This window comes from Neolamprologus multifasciatus, chromosome 8 (assembly GCF_963576455.1).
Source record: "Neolamprologus multifasciatus chromosome 8, fNeoMul1.2, whole genome shotgun sequence".
Taxonomy (NCBI): Eukaryota; Metazoa; Chordata; class Actinopteri; order Cichliformes; family Cichlidae; genus Neolamprologus; species Neolamprologus multifasciatus.
The window spans coordinates 25,801,810-25,823,153 of NC_140446.1; the positions used below are offsets into that span (position 1 = coordinate 25,801,810).

Here is a 21,344-nt window from a genome sequence, read left to right on the forward strand (position 1 = left end):
TTCCTGGCTGCTTTCCTGCTGGCGTCTTTCTGTTGTTAGGTCACATGCTCATTATCAGTGAAATGTTAGGCCAGTATTGTTGTTCTCGGAGCTGAGCAGATATGGCTCTTAGTAGCAGGCAAAGACAGATGGGAGTGGGCTGCTCGAGCTGAGAAGGACACATAATATGCAAAAACTCTTGGCCACGAAGACATTTTAGTTCATTTTTAGCACGACAATTTAAAAAAAGAGTGTCTCTGAGTCTTGTGTTAAAATTCAGTCTCTTCAAACATCAACAAATTTCACAAGCGAGCAAAGTTTGGACCGAGCCACAAGAGCACAAGTTAAAACTCTCCTTCCTGACAGAAGTTTGTGACAGATCTGACAGCCCTGTCGTGGAAAAAAATAAAAATCAGATGTGAATGAGAGAATGGGAACACCTTGGCAGTGGGAAATAAGAATCTGAGAGCCAGCTTGCCCAGGCATATGCAACTTTAAATAATGCACCATTCCAGATGGTTAACCTTCTAAGCCCCAGACTGCCTTTGGCTCCACACTCATGGCTTGCCAGAATTGCCCCTGGTAGAGAAAGCAAGGACTCATCACGGCCTGTGATGACTGATGAGCAACCACTATAATCGTCTCAGCACTCTGCAGGCTCTGCAGACCCCAGTTTAAAAGATAAACCTCTAATTGAAGGCGTATTAGTCATTTCAGATGTCATTAGAGAATCTTGAAGATAAGAGAAATATTAGTTTGAGCAATGACCTAACTGAGTGAATTGTGGTTTCATTAAAATGTCACTATCAGGTTCAAGTTATGAATACCATGTTTACTTTTTTTGAATTCTGTCTCATCTTTTCCATCGTTTCAACTGTTTACAATCACAGTAGAGGACAGAAAACATGGAAATAAACAGAGTGGTATGGTATTCTTCTTGAGCTTGGAACACACCTTAAACAGAACAACAAGTTTTTACCAACTTACACAAGTCTTAAGACTTTGGCTGTCCAGGCGGAGCGGAAAATCTGATAATCTGAGCTCTGGAAGTCTGAGCTCCATAGTAGAAAACATGCACAAGCACATTCTGCAGACCCACAATATAATACACACCAAGATAAGTTTCTAAAGGTTCAAAACACAAAACACACGTGGTCTTCCAAGACGACTTATCTCAAAGTTGAGAAATAACCATTACCAGTTTTCAGGAAGTCTGCATAAACTCTAAATCCGTCTGGGAAAGTGCACTGGTTAATGAAAGAAGAGAACATACTCAACAGAAAAGCAGGCGTCTGATCAGTCTCTGCTACGAACTAAAGCTGAAAAACCAGTATCTCTGAGGATCCCAGTTCTAGACAACCTATTATGACAACCTTGTGTGTTCTTGTACTAAACCGGCATCAGTTGCAAACATACCTGCGAGTATACGGTTGATGTCTGTAGATCCTAGAGTTTGTAAAATGAAGCCAACTTCTGATAAAGTTGTTTATTTACCTTGACTAACACACAACTGATAAAACTGGCAGCGACTGGATCTGATGACTAAAATGTTTACATATCATACACGACAGTGATTTGATCTGACAGCTTTCAGCTACAACAGACTTGGACTATCAACTACACTTAGGCTACGTTCACACCGCAGGCGAAAGCGCATCAAATCCAACTTTTTTGAGCCTATGCGACCCATATCCGATCATGGTATGACAGTGTGAATGGCACAAATCCGACCTGGGTCACTTTCTTATGTGGTACTGAATCCGATACATATCTGATGTTTTAGAAAGCGACTGCTGCTTGAACAGTCAGGTCGCACTAAATCCGTCTCTTACGTCACTGACACAAGACAGACGGCAATTATCAGCGTTGGAGTTTTATACAGTACATCTACACTGGATGTACTGTATAATCTGCAGACTCTGACAGAAATCTGCAACTATCCTTTGAAGCACCGCTCCTCTCTAAAACAGCAATAAGGATCATTATTAGGCCATATGTAAATAACAAAATAACTTTATAACTTAAAGCAAAATTGGGAAACGTAAAGTCCAAAACAGTCAAACAATACTGTTTGTTCTGGGTCTAAACAGAGCGCGTGGTGTGTGACGTCTTCTTTTGCGCTTGCGGGCCGCTTTGAGGGTTCACAGTAGAGCGCGTTTGCTGTCGCATTTTATTTGTAGTGTGAACAAGCAGACAGAAAAATCGGATTTGATCAAAAAAATTAAGCATTAAGACCTGCAGTGTGAACGTAGCCTTTGTCCACATTTCATCCATCAAGGCTTCAAAGCCACAGAGTGATGCTGCATTTTTAAAAATTGATGTTGAAGTTCTAGTTGATAAACTGCGATATTTGCCGCTGAATTCCAACTGAAGTTGCTCTATAGTCTGACGAGTTTGAGGTCTTTTGCTAATATAGCGATTAGAGCATTTCTTTTTCCTAGCTAAAAGATTTTTTTACCCAGTTCTGTAGCAACTTTAGCTAGTCTTTTTGGACAAGAAAGTGTTTGTTCAGAAAAACAAACCAAACAACCAATACACCCACTCCGTCTGTCGAGCACCAAGTGAAAAGGGCAGTTTAGCTTAGTCTACAACTTGTTGTGCTGTTCTTGAGTGGCTTAAATTTTTTGTTAATAAAATATGAGTAGAAATGTTTGCACCGTGTAAGGGCAGCACGGTGGCACGGTGGTTAGCACTGTTGCCACACAGCAAGAGGGTCCTGAGTTCAATACCACCATCAGGCCGGGGTCTTTCTGTGTGGAGTTTGCATGTTCTCCCCGTGTTTGCGTGGGTTCCCTCCGGGTACTCCGGCTTCCTCCCACCGTCCAAAGACATACAGCTTGTGGGGATAGGTTAATTGGAAAATCCAAATTGTCACTAGGTGTGAATGTGCGAATGAATGTGGGTGTCAATGGTTGTCTGTCCCTGTGTGCGACAGTCTGTGCGACAGACTGGCGACCTGTCCAGGGTGTACCCCGCCTCTCGCCCTATGACAGCTGGGATAGGCCTGCGAGTATCCCGCGACCCTGAAAAGGATAAGCGGAAGCGGATGGATGGATAGAAATGTTTGAATTATCGTCATAAATCTAAAGCATAACACAAGTTTAATGTGCTTAAATGTACAAAGAGTGAAAGATGAAATTGTGATTACGGCTCTTTTACAATGAACGATCCCAGCATTTTCTCGCCCCGATTACAGACATTTCCCACAAATCCCCAAACACAGGCAGCATCTCTTATTATGGAAAACAAAATACCTCATGGTCTCTCTATTTCAGGGACACTGGCTTCCTGCCTGGAAAACCAAGAATAATTTGTTAAATTCCCTTGGAAAATGCCTTTAAATAAATAGCTGTCTCACATTGAGGTCAGTAAGAGAAAAACAGGCTAGTAAACGAGGTAGTTAACCCTCCGCCCTTTAACAGTCTCAGCTGAGAACTAAAGGGAATATTAGAAACATTTCAAAGGGAGTTCAGACTCTGTTCATGATCTAACTTGAGGAAATGAAGTATACTTCAACTTCTACGCTATTTTAAAAATCCCTAAGATGTCAAAATTGTTTGCTGACTTGAGCAACTTGAAAATGCAGAATAACCTTCCACTGACATCAGACATGATTCAGATTGTGAGCTGTTTCCATCATTGAGCAACAGTCTGAGTGACAAATCCATCTGTAAGCTTTCGACAGGTTAGCATCCCGACAACGCAGACATCAGACTGTCCATCTAAGGCGAATCATCAGATGAAACTGTCACTCGCTGGGATCACATGGTTTGAGAAACGCTGGTCACCCACACACTGGCTGTGTGGAGGAGGACCGACACGCAGCCCAGAGTTCCAACAGATTACTGGACAGGACTACTGCTTAGCTGTCATCAAACACGTCCGAGTGACTCAGTCTCTCCCGATTCGTGACAGGATGTGTGAAAAAAAGAGTTTGTTTTTTTTGATCTTGCATCGCTGACCTCTAGTGATCCCTGTGGAAGCACATGGATGTCTGAGAGGAGGCTTTGTCAGAGCAGCTGTTTGGCTTTCAGCAGGATGAATCCAGAAACAGAGATAATGTCAAGTATTCATATTTCATATGTAAGCTGTAATTGATGAGCCTACACTCCAAAACCAGGGGTCATCTATTTAAAAAAGCCCCTTGACACAGTTTTACACAGCTCAGCGTCCCCAGATTTATGTCGAGTACCTCCACGTAAAGGTTTTACCCTAATAAAAGTAAAATGTTTTCAACAATTATATAACAAATAGTTTGTAGAAAGCCTATAAACAACTCAGTATCAGAAGAGAGTATCCTCTGACTCTTCAAGTAACCCCAGACTGACTCCATGATGTCGTGACTCTGTGGGGGTCAGACCATCAGTTACAGATCCCTGCTCTTCTAATCTAAACCTTAAGTACCCTTTATCTTGTGAATCAGAAAGCAAGAATGTAGTAGACGGCTCATTTTCAATGAACCCATGAGTTCATGCAAAATCACAGATCTGTCATCAACATTTGCCTTTTTTTCTTTTCTTTCTTTAATCCAACCGCAAATGTTTTAACACCGAAAACAGCCTTGCACAATCAAAGACAATCCAGGGATTTCAGTGGATAATACCAAATGGATCTTATTAAACATGGAACAGTGGAGTTAATAGATACACCGAATGCTGGAAAAAAAATGTCACTGAACACAATTTTACTGCTGAATCACCCAATCAATCTTATGCAAAATGTATAGATTCCAGCTCCACATCCACATAAATGCACCAGTAAAGAAAATAAGGGCAAAGAGGAGGAATTATGCTCCAAGAACACTGCATTTAAAAAACTTTATTTCCAAGCTGTCTGTCACAAGCTAGCTACAAGCTATCCAGAGATGTGTTTTTAGCCTGAAGGCAGAAACTCTAAACTACAGCGAGAGAGGACTGAGACACAGGAAACCAGGAAACATCCATATTTTTCATTCCTAAACGAGCAGCGGTCATGCACAGGTAGGCAAACCAGGTGAGGAGCAGGCAAAACGCAAAGGCTTTTGTTGGATGTGCCTTTGCATTTTAATAATCCAACATGTGGTTGGATTATTAGAGGAACATGAGAGAAAAGCTTGACTACTGTAATTTCAAAGATGATCCGGCAAGTGTGCAAGTGGACAACTGGTGCTATATATAGGCTGAATTCCAATCCCCTACACCCTCTTCCCACATACTTTTACTTAGATTCCCTTCATCTGGAAGGCCTCCTACATAAGATGTAGATGTAAGTGTTTTAAACCAACTACAGCTCAGTGAAACAGAAATTATAAAGGTCCACACAGAACAGGCTTGCTAACCACACTCTGTGAAGGTACAGCACCTGTTCTGTGCCCACTGTGGACACACAACCAGCACCTGCAAAAATGAGTGTGATTTAGTCTCAGCAACAGACAAAATGAATTGGCTTTTGTGTAAATACTGCATTCGTAGCCACAAAAGAAGAAGAAAGAAGAAAATAGATCAGTTGAAGATTAAGTGGATGAAATTGAAATTAATAACATATGACCTGAACACATCATCTGAAATTGGCTTTGCAGAAGCTAACACAAACGTTGCCGTTTAAAGTTGTTCCTGTTTTCCAAAGCTTGCTGTTGTAGTTCTCTGTCTGTGAATTAAGAAACCGTTTTGCAAATGTAAGCATGACTCCATACAGAGTTACACGTGACACAGACTGAGGAGGCAGATTAGGCGCTACGGCCGGTAACAGGACGACCAATACAAATTTCAATATTTGTTTTTGTTTGTTTGTTTTTGTAAATTGCACCACAGAGTCGGTGCTGTAATTTCAGGAGGTACCGGCCCTCACAGCAACATGTGGATTTGCAGCAAGAAGTGCAGGCAGCAACAGCTCAGCTGTACTGACTTGATACAAAGAATTATGGGTATTTCTAACAAATGAAATCCATGTTAATCATACTTCTACACCAAGTCACGGAATACGTACAGTGTATAGTCTGCTCTGCATTTCTGTGACAAGACTACAATGGCAGGAAGAAATAAGATCTCCTTTTCTACTCCTGGCTTTATGATTTCAGTAGATATTAGAGGTGGGAATCACCATACATCCCACGATACGATATTATTGCAATTTTTTAAAATATTTTTTTGATATTCAGATTCTGTACATAAAGGTAAACTTTATCAATATTCATTTTATCTAATATCAAAGTCTCACACTCAGTCTTTCTCTCATTTCAGTTTTATTGTTGACAAACTGAACGGTTTGTATTACAGTCTAGTCCAACTTAACTGAATCAACCATCTGGTACAATTATAGCTATTCTGAACTCTGCAGTTTATGAAAACTATGCAGCCCCTTCAGCAACTGAAGAATTTGAAAGTAAATTAAAACATATTTTGTTTTAGGAATTTTACATTAAATAAAAAAGTTTTAAACTTAATTAAAATAAAACATGTCTTAAATTAAAATAAGTAAACCGTCATGTTTATTGCTGCCATAAAAAAAAGTTAAACACATTTGGACAGTGAAGGAATGTCAGGATTCTTGCTCAGAAAAAGGATCAACATGCTCTGAAGTCAGAGCACAAAAACCTTTTTGTAACAAAATATCGATTTCTGCTGTCCCTGTATCGATACATTATTAGCAAACAAAATATCACGATACTACACAGTATCGATTTTTCCCCCCACCCCTAGTAGATATCCACTCCCACTGTGGCTGTAGCTCAGGAGGTAGAGCAGGTCACCTACTGATCGGAAGGTTGGTGGTTCGATCCCTGGCTCCTTTAGTCTGCATGCCAAGTATCAAGTATCCTTGGGAAAGATACTAACCCCTTAACAAAGTTGCTCTCTGATGCATCCATCAGAGTGTGAATGTTGTTAGAAAGCACTCAGTTTAGAGTCAGTGGGATTGGGTGAATGTGGCACGTTGTATACAGCGCTTTGAGAGTAGAAAAGCGCTATATAAGAATCAGTCCATTTACCATTATATGGACACTAAGCGCTGCCCATTTGCTGTTCAACCTTCCTGTTTGTGAGGCAATCAGAAAAATCTGGCTTAAAGGGAGAGGAAAGCGAGCAGTTTCAGATAGACAGTAAATGGAGAGGCTGCATCGAGGCCCAGTGTGAGGCAAATAAGGTTTATCTCGATCTGTGAATCAAGAAAAGCTAGTTCACTAGTAAGGTGCAAATATCAGAACTATGAAGTTAGCAGAATATGAGTCATTTAAGACAAAACCCAACTTTAAGTATGATTAGATTGATCCAATAAGCTTCTGTGGTGGTTCTAAGCACAGCCTACGGACAGCTCAGCCCATGTATCACAAACAACGTCTGTGGGCTATTCTCGCTTGTGCTGCCTTGTTTGTATTTTTTTTTTAGGATTAGGATTAAGGTTACCACCTATGATGATGAAGTATTAATTCATCCCTGCTTGTAATCTGTTGGTTAGGTTGGTACATGTCTGCTTCAGTTATTACCAAAGATAATAACAAAGTTACAAGAATCCTGATCGTTACTCTAATTAGACCTTCAAAAACAGAATAAAACGCAGCCTGTAGTTTAGTCGTTTCCTGCTGTATACAGTCGGGCACGTCTTGAGGAGAAACCAAACAAATTCCATCTGTACACACACTGGAGCAGAGTCGTAAACAGCCACCAGTGAGCCACATACACAAACTCTAAGATGCAGCCTGAGAGTGGGGGCCAGCTCTGGTCTGGAGTTTCTGCAGAATCGTAGCGAGGCATGCAGCAGCGTTGTGATCTTGTTTCCCTGCTCACTCCATCTCCTAACGCTACATGTCAGAGAGGCATGGGAACAAAGGTGTAACAGCAAGTGGAAGTGTCTGTTTCCTATTATTCACTCATAAATACCTCCACCTTCCCTTACTAGGGCGACACTGTCATGTCTGCACATCCTGGGTTCACATATGAAATGCTGACGCTGATGTCTGTGTGAAAAGAACAACAGATGCCCAATCAACACCTTCACCCGGGACCAAATGATCTGATGATCCAGCCAGGTGTGGTCGCAAAATATGAAACTGTCACAAAGATGATATTCTTTCACTGACAAAGAGGGCTGCTCAATTAATCGAATTTTAATCACGATTATGATCTGGGCTTTCAACGATCATTAAAAATGACTGAGCCGATTCTTAGCCCCTCCCTCGTGCTTCACTCTCGCGCTGCTCCGTGTGGCAAATCGAGCGCACCTCTCTGCATTTCGAACACGTGTCACAACAATTAAGAGCAGCGGTCTCCAACCTTTTTTGCGCCACGGACCGGTTTATGCCCGACAATATTTTCATGGACCGGCCTTTAAGGTGTCGCGGATAAATACAACAAAATAAAACTAGTACCGGTACCGAAAAGAAGATTTATTCATAACACACGTGAAAAGACCCAGGAAAACCGAGTAAACGATAAAAACGATAACAAAATAACGCTGAAAACCGATAAAAACCCTGAAAACTATACATTTCACACCTGAGCCTCAACTCTCGCGGACCGGTACCAAACGACTCACGGACCGGTACCGGTCCGAGGCCCGGGGGTTGGGGACCGCTGATTAAGAGGACCCGAAGGAAGCTCGGAAAGCTAAGCAGGAGTTATTTGGAGAGGAGAGTGACTGCTGTTGGTTGAAAAGAGAGGTAAAAAAAAACTTCAGTGGTGTGGAAACATTATGGGTTCGCGGAGTCAGACGTGGATCAAGTAGACACAGTGTGTAAACTTTGCTACAGTGTCGTAGCTGCACCCAGTGTTGGGGAGTAATGGAATACATGTACCGCCGTTACGTATTTAAAATACAAAATATGAGTAACTGTATTCCGTTACAGTTACCGTTTAAAAAGGTGGTATTTAGAATACAGTTACTTTGTTGAAATAAATGGATTACACGGCGGTACTTCCCTGTTTCATATTGTGGCGGGTCAGGACTGTTTGGGTTTTGTTTGACAGCTACGTTCTGTTGTTCCAGGCGGCAGCATTACGGTTGCCATGGTTACAGGGTGACGCGCTCTCTCTGTCTGTTTCCTGGGTGAGAGAGGCCTTTTTGTTGTTGTTGTGCTAAGCTAATAGGCAGAATGCTACAGGTATAACTCTAAAGAATGTAGCATCATAGGCAGTGTAGTCCGTGCTGCAGGGAGAATGGACTGTCATACACGTTATGTGTCTGTGAGCGAGGGAGGGAGAAAAAGGAAAAGTACGAGCTGTCATTGAGCAAAAACGGGAGCTGGAAGCATGTAAATATAATAATAACCACTGCAGCCAAGAAGAGTGCCTGACGAGCCCAGTTGTAAGTAAGCTATTAAGACTCGACTGTACACCGTGTTCGTGTTTTCCTCTGAAACAATTCCGTTGGAGCAGCCGTTCAACGCCTCTCTCTGTCTCTGCTAGCAAAGTTGACCCAGACAACAAAGTAAAGCTATTTTTTGGCTACGAGCCAACACGAACCCACCGTATTAGTCAGAGGTCCCTTTACTACGGTTCGGAGCCGCGGACCTTCAGTAACAGTAATAAATCACAGCAATGGTACATTCATGTAGTTGTAAACAGCATGATAATATATTAAGTAATCCAAAGTATTCAGAATACGTTACTCTCATTGAGTAACGTAACGGAATACGTTACAGAATACATTTTGGGGCATGTATTCTGTAATCTGTAATGGAATACATTTTAAAAGTAACCTTCCCAACACTGGCTGCACCACAGAGCAACACTGCAAAGTTCACTAAACATAGATGTTTACATTTTTCATTTATTTTTTATATTGCAAACATTTGCACTGTTATCAGTATTTGCATACTATTTTATATTATTTTTTAAAGTCATTATTCAATACATTGTTGTTGTTAAATAAATATCGTCAAATAATCGAGATCTCAATTTCAGTGAAAATAATCGTGATTATCATTTTTGCCATAATCGAGCAGCCCTACTGACAAATAACATCCACAAATCAAAGTAAGACTGAAACTAATACAAACTAAACATTTTTGGGAAAAAGAAAAGGAAACAGTAAAGACGAAAGTTATACTGGGAACTGGCAAAAACTGATGTGAAACAAAAACTTTAAGACTCACATGCGAACCACTGAAAACATATCTTATCATCTGTGTTATGAATGGGCCTCAGAGGAGACTGTACCACTGACCTCCTCACCCTCTGGGCTCGCTCTGTGGGGGAGAAATTTCTCACATGCATGTTGGGCCGCCGCCTACTAGACCTAAGGAGAAAAAAGTGTCAAGACACAGCGAAAGTAAATGTAGGAGGGGTGGTGCAGTGAAAGACTTAAACAGTTCTTGAAGGGGGAGGGGGGCAAGTGAGACCGGGAAGAGGGAAACGGAGTGACAGGGTCTGTGGACCATATCTTTACTTGGGAGACATTGTTTTGGTTTGGGCAGATGTGGGAGCCTAAAGCAAAGCCACATTCCCAGATTTAGAGACACATCAGACACTCGGGGAGGAGGAGGGATTCACATGCCTGTTTAAACATGCACTCAGTCACATAGAGATATTGTGCATATGCTCCCACAAACTGTCATTGTCTGTGCAATGCCTCATCGTTGAGCACATGCATATATGTGTGTGTGAGAGTGTGTTTCACTACAACAAACAAAGCCCGTTCTGTTACATCTTGCCCTCTACAAGTTTATGTGAATTTCACATGCCCTGTGACTTTTCTACTTCACCCGTACAAATAATGTCCTACTATGCTATGTTCTGCATGCGGAGGAACGTGCTCACCAGTGTGCAGAGCTTATCTGCACGAGCCTGCTTATCTCAAGATCGGATATGGTCTCAATCCTCTATTCCAATTTCCACTCGAGCACTAAACTCACTGAGCTCTCAACGGAAACGAATGCAGTTCTCGCCGTGACCAGCTGATAGTTGGCGCTAGAGGAAATGAGGCGTTAGATTTTACTGTGCCATCCTAAAACTACCTAGTCCACTCAACTCGAGTCTATACTCGGTTTTTAGGGTTACGATTAGGTGGCAGTACCTGATACCAGATACTTTTCACTACATGCTCAACCCCGAGCTACGTCGAGCCGCAAATGCAACGCCAACAGACTGCATGCCACTGACTGGCCAGGGAGTCATGACACTGGATGAATCATGAGCGTGAGTTCTTAACAAGAATCAAACCAATGAAGGAAACCAACAGTGTGGTCTCTGGCTCTCGTCTTTTACCTAGAGTTTGACACAGATCTATACACCTATATCTATAGCAGTTATATCTTCGCCTCCATTCCCAAAAAGTTGATTGTGATCATCTCGACGTTGCGTTTTGAAACTCTATGTCCAGATGAAGGGCATAAACTTTTTAGGATTTCCTTACCTGGATGATTGAGTACGTATCAAAACATCGCCTCCAAACACCGCCTCCAAGAAGCATCTATGTCCACTGTGAGCGACCATCTTTGAACAGAGGCGGTGGTTTACGACACCAACTCTCTGCCATCTATAATCCAGTTTTGAGTTCCCTCCCCAGACGCCTTAACGCTCACTCTCATCCTGGGCCATCTGACCTCAGGAATTCGCATGATAAGGTGGGGCCAGGTTTCACAATGAACTCACCCGAAACTCTGGCTGATTGGGACCCACACCCAGTTTCACACCTTGGCTCAGGCGATTAGAGGATCATCAGGGGGTCCTTTTGTCCCTCTGTGGGGAGATACTCCCACTAGAACTTAGAACTAAAGAAGCTTCTCGGATGAGAGGTGAAACGTCTTCAAGTAACTTAAAGAAGTCCAGACGCTTTTCTTTGCAAGCTCCTTTGACTACGATGACCTGGATGATTGAGTACGTATCAAAACATCGCCTCCATTATTGTGCCGTGTTTGTGCCACATACAAAAGACGTCACGGGACTTTCGGGGCGCCTTGCTATAACGATCCCACCCACAGCGAGGTGGTGCTCAACTGAAATGGAAAACGACGAAACTGAATAGAGTAGAGCAAAGTCAAGCCCACTAGGTGCTAGTGGAAAACAGTCATAAATGTTCAAGTTAGTACAGGTTGTCCCACCTAATCTTCCTGGTTAAGACTGTGTGTGTCATGTTGGGAATTTCCTACTGCTAGACTTCGTTATAGATGTTATAATTCCCTTAGTTATGCTGCAATAGATGTAGGCTGCCGGGGGATTCCCATGATGCATTGAGTTTTTCCTTTCCAGTCACCCTTCTCGCTCACTATGTGTTAACAGACCTCTCTGTGTTAAATCATATCTGTTATTAACCTCTGTCTCTCTTCCACAGCATGTCTTTTATCCTGTCTTCCTTCTCTCACCCCAACCGGTCGCAGCAGATGGCCCCGCCCCTCCCTGAGCCTGGTTCTGCCGGAGGTTTCTTCCTGTTAAAAGGGAGTTTTTCCTTCCCACTGTTGCCAAAGTGCTTGCTCATAGGGGGTCATATGATTGTTGTTTTTGTTGTTTTTCTCTGTATCTATGAAGCGCCTTGAGGCGACTTTTGTTGTGATTTGGCGCTATATAAATAAAATTGAATTGAATTGAATTTATCTGGTGTTTCCCACCTGAACTGACTTGTTTCGACCTTACCCAATTCCAAATTCTAGTTAGTTTAAACTGGGTTGTCTCAACATGTTCAACACCTAAATACCAGCAGAGTTTGGGTTGGGTCTCTAGGTCAGCATCATTTTGGATAAATTCTCTTATTCTCTGGTCTACTCAGGTTGGGTCTTGCGGTGCTTGGGATCTATAAATCCATTTACAGTGGATTTGTGTTTTTTCAGAGACTGTTCTGGTCCTGTGAAGATCTCCACCTCACAGTCCATAATAAAATCCGTAATACCTGCAAAATCGGTGGATTTCTTTGAAACAGTTGATCCACTAGAGCACAGGTGTCAAACTCCAGGCCTCAAGAGCCAATGTCCTGCAGGTTTTAGATGTGTCCTTGATCCAACACAGCTGATTCAAATGGCTAAATTACCTCCTCAACATGTCTTGAAGTTCTCCAGAGGCCTGGTAATGAACTAATCATTTGATTCATGTGCGTTGACTCAGGGTGAGATCTAAAACCTGCAGGACACCGGCGCTCAAGGCCTGGAGTTTGACACCCCTGCACTAGAGAGTAGGAGTGGAAGAAGGAGCTGACTATCATTGCATCAACACATTTTCCAACTCTCAGCTGTGACCATAAACTTTGGATGCACTCTAAAATAATAAGATTATGGCTTTAGGTAACAGAAACATTGCCTTTGAGTCTCAGCACTGACCTGAAGGGTAGACATCATGTTTATTATTACACTGTTGAACAGAGGGCAAAACATCCCCTTGCAACACCTTTTAGAAACTAACAAGCTGACAACCACCCCCACATCTTCCAGTGATTACAATCTCATAGTAAGGAAGGAAGTTAGATTTATGTTATTATTTTAGCAGTATAATCTCATCACACAGAAACTAGACAGTTGTAGCTTACAAAAGGGACTCCACCCTTTAGGTTTAGTACAGTTAATTAAGTTTCTAGAGGTATGGTTATACCTATTAGCAACATTTGCCTGGAGATGGAGCTGTACAGCACTCAGAACGGTCAGGTGGTTGCTTTGTCCACAGTAAGAGATTTTAAAGATCCCAGGAGTTCCCATGGGAGTCCACCTTCTTTCCTGACATGACCATATGATTTACATGCCTAAACAAGTCTATAATCCCAGCAACAAAAACACTCGATACATAAACTATTACCAACACCATCCATCTTCCATGTAGCTCAGACAATGCGTGCTTGCAAATAGGGCTGCTCGATTATGGCAAAAATGATAACCACGATTATTTTCACTGACTTTGAGATCTCGATTATTTGACGATATTTATTTAACAATAACAATGCATTGAATAATGACTTTAAAGATTGTCAAAAAATAATATAAAATAGTGTGCAAATACTGATAACAGTGCAAATGTTTGCAATATAAGAAATAAATGAAAAATGTAAACATCTATGTTTAGTGAACTTTGCAGTGTTGCTCTGTGGTGCAGCTACGACACAAAGTTTACACACTATGTCTCTTTTTTCAACCAATGGCAGTCACTCTCCTCTCCAAATAACTTCTGCTTAGCTTTCCGAGCTTCCCTCGGGTCCTCTTAATCAGCGGTACCGGTCCGTGAGTCGTTTGGTACCGGGCCGCGAGAGTTGAGGTTCAGGTGTGAAATGTATAGTTTTCAGGGTTTTTATCGGTTTTCAGCGTTATTTTGTTATCGTTTTTATCGTTTGGTTTTCGTTTGGTTTCGGTTTTTCTGGGTCTTTTCCAGTGTGTTATGAATAAATCTTCTTTTTTTCGGTACCGGTACTAGTTTTATTTTGTTGTATTTATCCGCGACACCCTAAAGGCCGGTCCGTGAAAATATTGTCGGGCATAAACCGGTCCGTGGCGCAAAAAAGGTTGGGGACCGCTGCTCTTAATTGTTGTGACACGTGTTCGAAATGCAGAGAGGTGCGCTCGATTTGCCACACGGAGCAGCGCGAGAGTAAAGCACGAGGGAGGGGCTAATAATCGGCTCAGTCATTTTTAATGATCGTTGAAAGCCCAGATCGTAATCGTGATTAAAATTTGATTAATTGAGCAGCCCTACTTGCAAATACTCTTCACAGCCCAACCCTCAGCCGAGCTCAGTCCAAAGAAGCTGTACACACATGAGTGAGAGTCAGATTTAAACAACAGTTTAATATGTTCATTCATTTTGAGTTTTCCCAGCACAGATTTACGCACTATTATGGAGTAATGTGACAACACATTTTGGCTGAATTAGGCCTAAGTGAAAGTAACTATGATTGCACTTTAACTGAGCTAATGTGTCTCATGCTACAATTTAAAATAGCTGCACGTGAGTTCAGCAGAACGACAGAAATGAAAGCTGTATATTCAGCTTCGTCTGTTCCAATGCACCGAGTTATTATTTCTGTAAGGAGATATATAAAAACAACACAGCTCATCTTCAGTGTCAAAGCAAACAACAGATTGTGATTGATAAGGTGTGGTTGTGAAGGTGGGTGCTTCACAGTTATCCAGCTGATATTTCCACAAACTGCTTTCCGTGACAACAAGTGACTATATTTCAGAATGACATCAGCACAGGAGCGGTGGTGTTACTTTTCCAGCGCGCAGGGGAAACACCTGGCTGTGCGCTGAAGACTCGCCAGCAGTCGTCTGACCCCCGGCATTCCACACCACGGATTATGCCAGCCTAAATCACCGTCCTAAAACCTCTACTAGAAGCCCCCTAAATAGCTCTCAGCGCTCCAGTTTCACAATAAACACAGCTGACTCTCTACTGGGACAAGCATTAAGTAGACAAAGTGGTTCTCCACCATTTTCAGCTTGTTCCAAATTGCTTACAGTAGTTCCCCTGGCTACATGAAGACTTAATAATAAAGCATTTAAGCTGGAGGAAAAACAATATATACTGATATTAAAATATAGGAAAATTAGAATTACATCATTTTCCATGGAAGAAAACTCGCACTTAACCCTAAATTACTGGGAAACCTACACTAAAAATATTTTTATCTATATGAAGGAATTGAGGGGGTGGGGAGTCTCCCTCCAGATGGCCCCAGGCAGCCCCCAGCTGCAAGGCTTTAGTTACATGTTAAGTGCCCATGTTGATAGTGTAACACTTCGTGGGGAGCCCTGATTTGTTATGGAAATGTCATATATAGCCCCAGAGTAACGAGAGCAACATAAGTACCCTCTGCCCAGTTGTTAAGGGCTATAACTCACTGTGTCAACAATTCAGTGAATTAAACCCATTTGAGAAGGGTCACCTCAGCATGGCCTGGATTCTGTCTGTTTATGCTGAAGCCAGGACTGCAACTACTAATTATTCTGTTATCAGTTAACCTGCCATCTTATTTGCATAAACAAATTCAACCGGTGTGTGAATTGGCAAAAAAAGGCTGTCAGTTCATCATAACCCAATTATTAAGTACATTTATATGTGAATATGGTGTCAGGAGAGAATGTAGCAGGTAAGAATGAATGCTAGCCTATAGGATGACTTTGGAAATTAAGAAGAGGAAGCAAGTGAAAGCAGAGGTGAGGATTAAAAGAAGTTGAAGACTGTTGCGCAGAGTTCAGGAGACAGACTCTGGATGCCAGGGAAGAGTTGCCAGTTGACTGGGAAAGGACAGATGGAATAGTGAGGAACACTCCCAAGGTGGTTTTTGGTGTATCCTCTGGAGAGAGGAACGTGGACAAAGCGACACAAGGGGAAGTACAGGAAAGCATTCAAAAGAAGAGGTTAACAAAGTAGGAAAGTCAGAGAGATGAAGAAGTGGACAAGAGTACTGGGAGGTTAGGGGTACTGCAAAGGCAGAAAAGGCTTTTACTGAAGTGTGTGTGAGGCCAGACAGAAAGGAAGGGAAAGAACTTGCACTGACTGGCTAGGCAGGGAGATCAAGCTGGAAAGGATGTGCAGCGGGTTGGGGTGATTAAGAATAGAGATGGAAATGTGCTAACGAATGAAAGGAACTTCTAAAAAGACGGAAGGATGGTATTCATTTGCTGACAAAAGTCCTCACATCTAAACTCTATGCAGTGATGTCATTCACGAACCATGCACAAACTCCTAATAGGAAAAAGTCAATCACTTCTTTAACGACCTGCTCTTTCATTTCCTCTTTAATAGTTGGACATTAAGGAGCCAAACAGTGATGTAATGTGTCATACCGCTGTTTTTAGTCACAACGTCTTTAGGAGCAGCATTTTTAATTTCTTATCAAATAAAAACTTGATTTTACAAGATAACTGTGGGAGGATGTCATCTTAAAAAAACATGACAGCGTGACTTTGTTTCTCATATTTGGCCAAATAATTGCAAGTGACTATGTGGGAAACACTTTTAGGAGCAGTTGGACACATTTGAACTCATTTTAATTCAATTTTATTTATATATGTAATACAGTCATTACATTAAAAAGGTAACAGGCACCTCCAACCCTTTGCCAAGTGGCTCCTTTATAGCGGTTAAGTCCTGATTTTATCATTGTGACATCACCTGGCAGCTATAGTATTGTGCAAAAGTCTTGAGTCACACACCATTGATATATGTTTTGCTTCCAAGCAGCCAGACTTTCTTGTAATTTTTTACAGTGATCTTGAACAATCGTTCCCCAGGCTTTCTCAAGATCTCTTCTTTGCACACTGGCTATTGCATGACCATTTTTTCTGTTGTTTTTGTTAAGCCACTTACACTGCCCTATGAATATGTCAAGCATAGAAACACCGAGGTCAATGAATGAACCACATAACATAACCAATTTAAAATGGTCTTTTTAAACACTTTGTTACTCGCTACCTGTTGCAATGACATGATTTGTTCCCATTTCTTTGGTTGAATCTACAAAAGCCTCCAAAACTAATACAGTCTGATGGCCATAAACCAGTATTTTTGCACCAACAAGGTGATTTCTCCTTTCCTACAAAACCCTGGTATATCTCACCATGATGTGCGTTGTATCCCATCTTCACAAAACAAACGTTAAAGAAATCTGCTTTTGTTTTATATGTCAATAGGGCCATATATCAGAATACTGGCTTTTTGAAGTATTTGTATCATTCTTAAAAATCCTGTATCAGTTGGGTTCTAATTGTTAGCAACATTCCGGAAGAGCAAAGCTTGTAAGCTTCCTTATAACATGTATCATTTTCTGACTGCTTGTCTCTGACTCAGTCAGACTACGTTATAGTTATGTCGCAACATCCTTGCAATAACGTTGGGGAGTACAATGTTACAATAACTAATGATATGTTCACAAGAAGTCTAGAAAAGGTCCATGCTGTAGTAACCATTGTAATTACATTTAAAATTAGACCGTAAGTTGTACGGTGACAAAGAATAGATGAAAATAAATCCTGAAAACACAGCGTAAGATAAACACAAGTAAATATTAAATGTGTTTTACTGCTAAGAGTTCAGCTTTTGGTCTTTAACAGGCAGTTGTTTTGGATATTAGCCCAACTTTGAAGCAGCAACAAGTGTTGGTCTGTTAAAAACAGCAGAACTACAATGTGAATGATTCATTATGCTCAGAAGAATGACGCTGTTTGTAGAACAAAGCGACAATGCTGAAGATGACAACAGAGCCAGGTCACAGCTCCATTGTTAAATGTGCCAGCTGCATGTCCTGTATTTATGATCACTTATGATTCTGAAAGTTAGGGAGCGGAGTTACTCCAGAGAACAGATTTTCTTTTTTGACAGAGGTTTGAATACGTTAACTAAATGAGGAAAATACAGAAGTGGCTTTTGTTTCACCGTTAGTCATTTCATTGTGCGATCTTACAGCCATCAAAACATGTCTGATCAACCTACAGCACAGATGACACACTGACTGTGAAACCTCAAGTTTCAATATGTGTACTTTAGCTTACATGAAGTGGGAAGTCAACCTTCATTCCTGATTATAATACTATAATCCTGGTAGCAGAGTCTGTGTTGACAGAGGTATACTTAGTTTCTGTTTTCTTTAACCTAATATTGCATTAAGCTCATTAGGACAGGATTAACATTACAGGGGTGGAAAGAGGTGGTGGGGGATTAAATCTTTTCTTTAATCACTGATATCTTAGCTGCTTTTCTGCTCTGAATTTTAAACTCTGAGGAAATAAGGGAAACAATTTAAATCTTACTGAGAGTAATTACCTTTTTAACATTTCTTTCACACAAGATAAACCCAGCGATGATGTCTGTGCATGCATGGGTGCATTGCAAACTGTTACTTCCAATAACTAATTGGGCAACTTTTAATGACACCAGTTTCACAAAATGCAAACAGCACCGGTTGAGTTAATGAGGCGTAGCTGTAAACTCAGAGCTGAAAAATGAGGCAAATGTAGGAGTAAAAAAACTGCAGTTAATCTAATGGCCACTTGAGGCAGAAATCTAAAAGAGAGCCAATGATCATAGACTCCTATGTTAAAATGACAATCTTTACACCATTGAAAAGAATGTTTAGTGCAAAACCTATTTTGGTTTATATGTTTACTATCACCTTAAGTGTATATGGCAGTTTAAAAATATACATATATCACCCTTTTGAATTTTAAAGTTAAAATGTATTTTATAGGGTTGTGGCCACTTCGACTTCTGTTTTTACCTCACTCATGGGACTGGTACTTTTGCTAACTTTTGGGTTAATCTCACTATGACTATCCCCCTACAATCATAGTTGGACAAGTAAATTAATTTGGGGAGAACCTGCACTTTTTGTTGATGCTGGAAAAAATGCTGTTGATGCTAGTTTTAGTTCATATTGTCAACTTAACTGTTTCTACCCATTTTCTGCTAATCACAGAGCTCATCCTAGCTGATATACAGCAAGAGGGAGAGTACACTCTGGACAGGCTGCTAATCTGTTGCAGAACTAAGATATATTACATACAACTATTCATATTCTCATTCATATTCATACCTATGGTCGGCTTTAGAATCACTAATTAACATAACCCAGTGTACGTCATTGGCCTGTTGGGGAAAACAGACTGACTCATGCTGTTAGAGAACAGGGGGAAAAACACCTCACCAGCTCAATACTGAACCAGCAAAGCTAACTGATGAGTGACTTTCCTCACTTTACTCCTGTGTCATTTCTCTGATGTGTGAGGTTATTTTTAGAAGATTCCACTCCGGTGCAGACAGGAACTGTGGGTAAGCGGTTACTTCTGGCGGTTGTACCCACAACATTGAATATATCAAACATGATCTGCAGACCGCAGAGATCTGTGGGTTCACAATAAACTGGGGAGAATTTTTATTTGTGTGATGAGTCACACCTTGTTTCAGATAAGCAAGCTATTGTTTCCAAATGCACCCGTGTTTAAGGGGCGAGCTCTTTCCTCACATTGCATCAGAGATTTACAGAAAGTGCCAGTGCACCCAGCAGGGGAAGACTGGCCGCTTCTACAAAATTATATATTCTGTCATCTTTTTAGTATTCTTACCATGAGGACTGCACCTAATCAGAGTTTTTAAGAGCATTTCAAAGGTGATTTCTGGCCTATAACATATCGTAGTGCATTCAGTCTAGCTCTGATGCAACTAGATTTCATCCTTCATCCACAGAATAACAGCAACAATGAAGATTATACCAGTAAGAAACCAGCAAATGTTTGTTTTATTGTGCTACTGACATGTAGTTTGCACTATGCTTAAAAGGACTGCTGCGTTATCATGATGAAACAAAAGGTTTGAAGCCATGAAGATGACTACAAAGTCATGCAAAATAATCCTAAAAATACAAGACACAATAACTACAGGATGGGACAAAATCACCAAAAAGACACAAAGAGACACAAAACAACCAAAAAACAAAAAAAGGGATAAAATAAGTCCAGAGAAACAATGATCAGAAAAATCATGAAAATATTACTTCAAAGACAACAAAAAACACCTAAAGATACAAAAACACATAAAATCAAAATGAGATGAAAAGTCTTCAATGTCAAAGACACAAAAAGGAATCACACATCCTTGTGGAATGCAGCCTTCACCTACACACCTGTGAAGTTTTGTAATTACATCTCAAACAAAGCTGACACAATCTGCCCGTGGACCGGCAGACAGTCAGACAAACAGACACCTGCCAGAGCACACAAAACTATGTTTGTGGTACTTCTTTCCAGGACCACATTTTTCCTAGATGACACACACACACGTATGTACACACATGCACATGCCGCGGTGAATCATTTCGAGTTATTTCAGTATTCAAACTTCTTACAGTAATCTGGGCTCTGGTGCTGATCAGTCTGCGAGGGAGCTTTAGCCACCTCTGTCCGTGCATCAGTCAAAGCAGCAACGTCCCTACACTTAGGTCTTACCAGTGCACATGTGGATACTTTAGATTTAAAAACAAACTACCCATCACGCACTGACTATGATGAGGGAAACTGTCCATAGAGAGCTTTTTAAAAAGCTATTTTTGCTGCTGTTTGATTGACCAGTTTTACATCGGATCCCCTCCCTGACACGACCCCAAAGGGGGTTTGTGTTAGCAGTGTAACATGGGAGTGTATGGTGCTGTAGTTCTGACTTCTGCCTGGCCTTTACTCATTATAAAAGGCAACTTTTCACACCTTTTAGTGTCATGATTCATTAAAGTTATTTGGAAGCATATCATACTGAAACTCTGTCATGATTAAAACACTAACATGTGAACATCACCCTATTATTAAGCAGAAAAACCCTTCTGCCATTTCATTTCCAACATGTTGCACCTTTAGAGCTCACTGTGGTTTGCTTGATGAAACTCTCCAACCTGCACCGCCCGACTGCCCCACCCATCAGCTCTGTCCCTAAACTGGTCTGGGACCAGATAAGAGATGCTGTGCTTGAACGGTCTTTTGTTTTACCCCTGCAAAT

At 41.2% G+C, this 21,344-nt stretch overlaps 1 protein-coding gene across 3 annotated transcripts in view; it reads right to left on the reverse strand.

The window, feature by feature from the left end:
• Positions 1-21,344, reverse strand: part of gas7b (growth arrest-specific 7b) — a 76,494-nt gene that overhangs the window by 54,068 nt on the left and 1,082 nt on the right. The window lies entirely within an intron of this gene.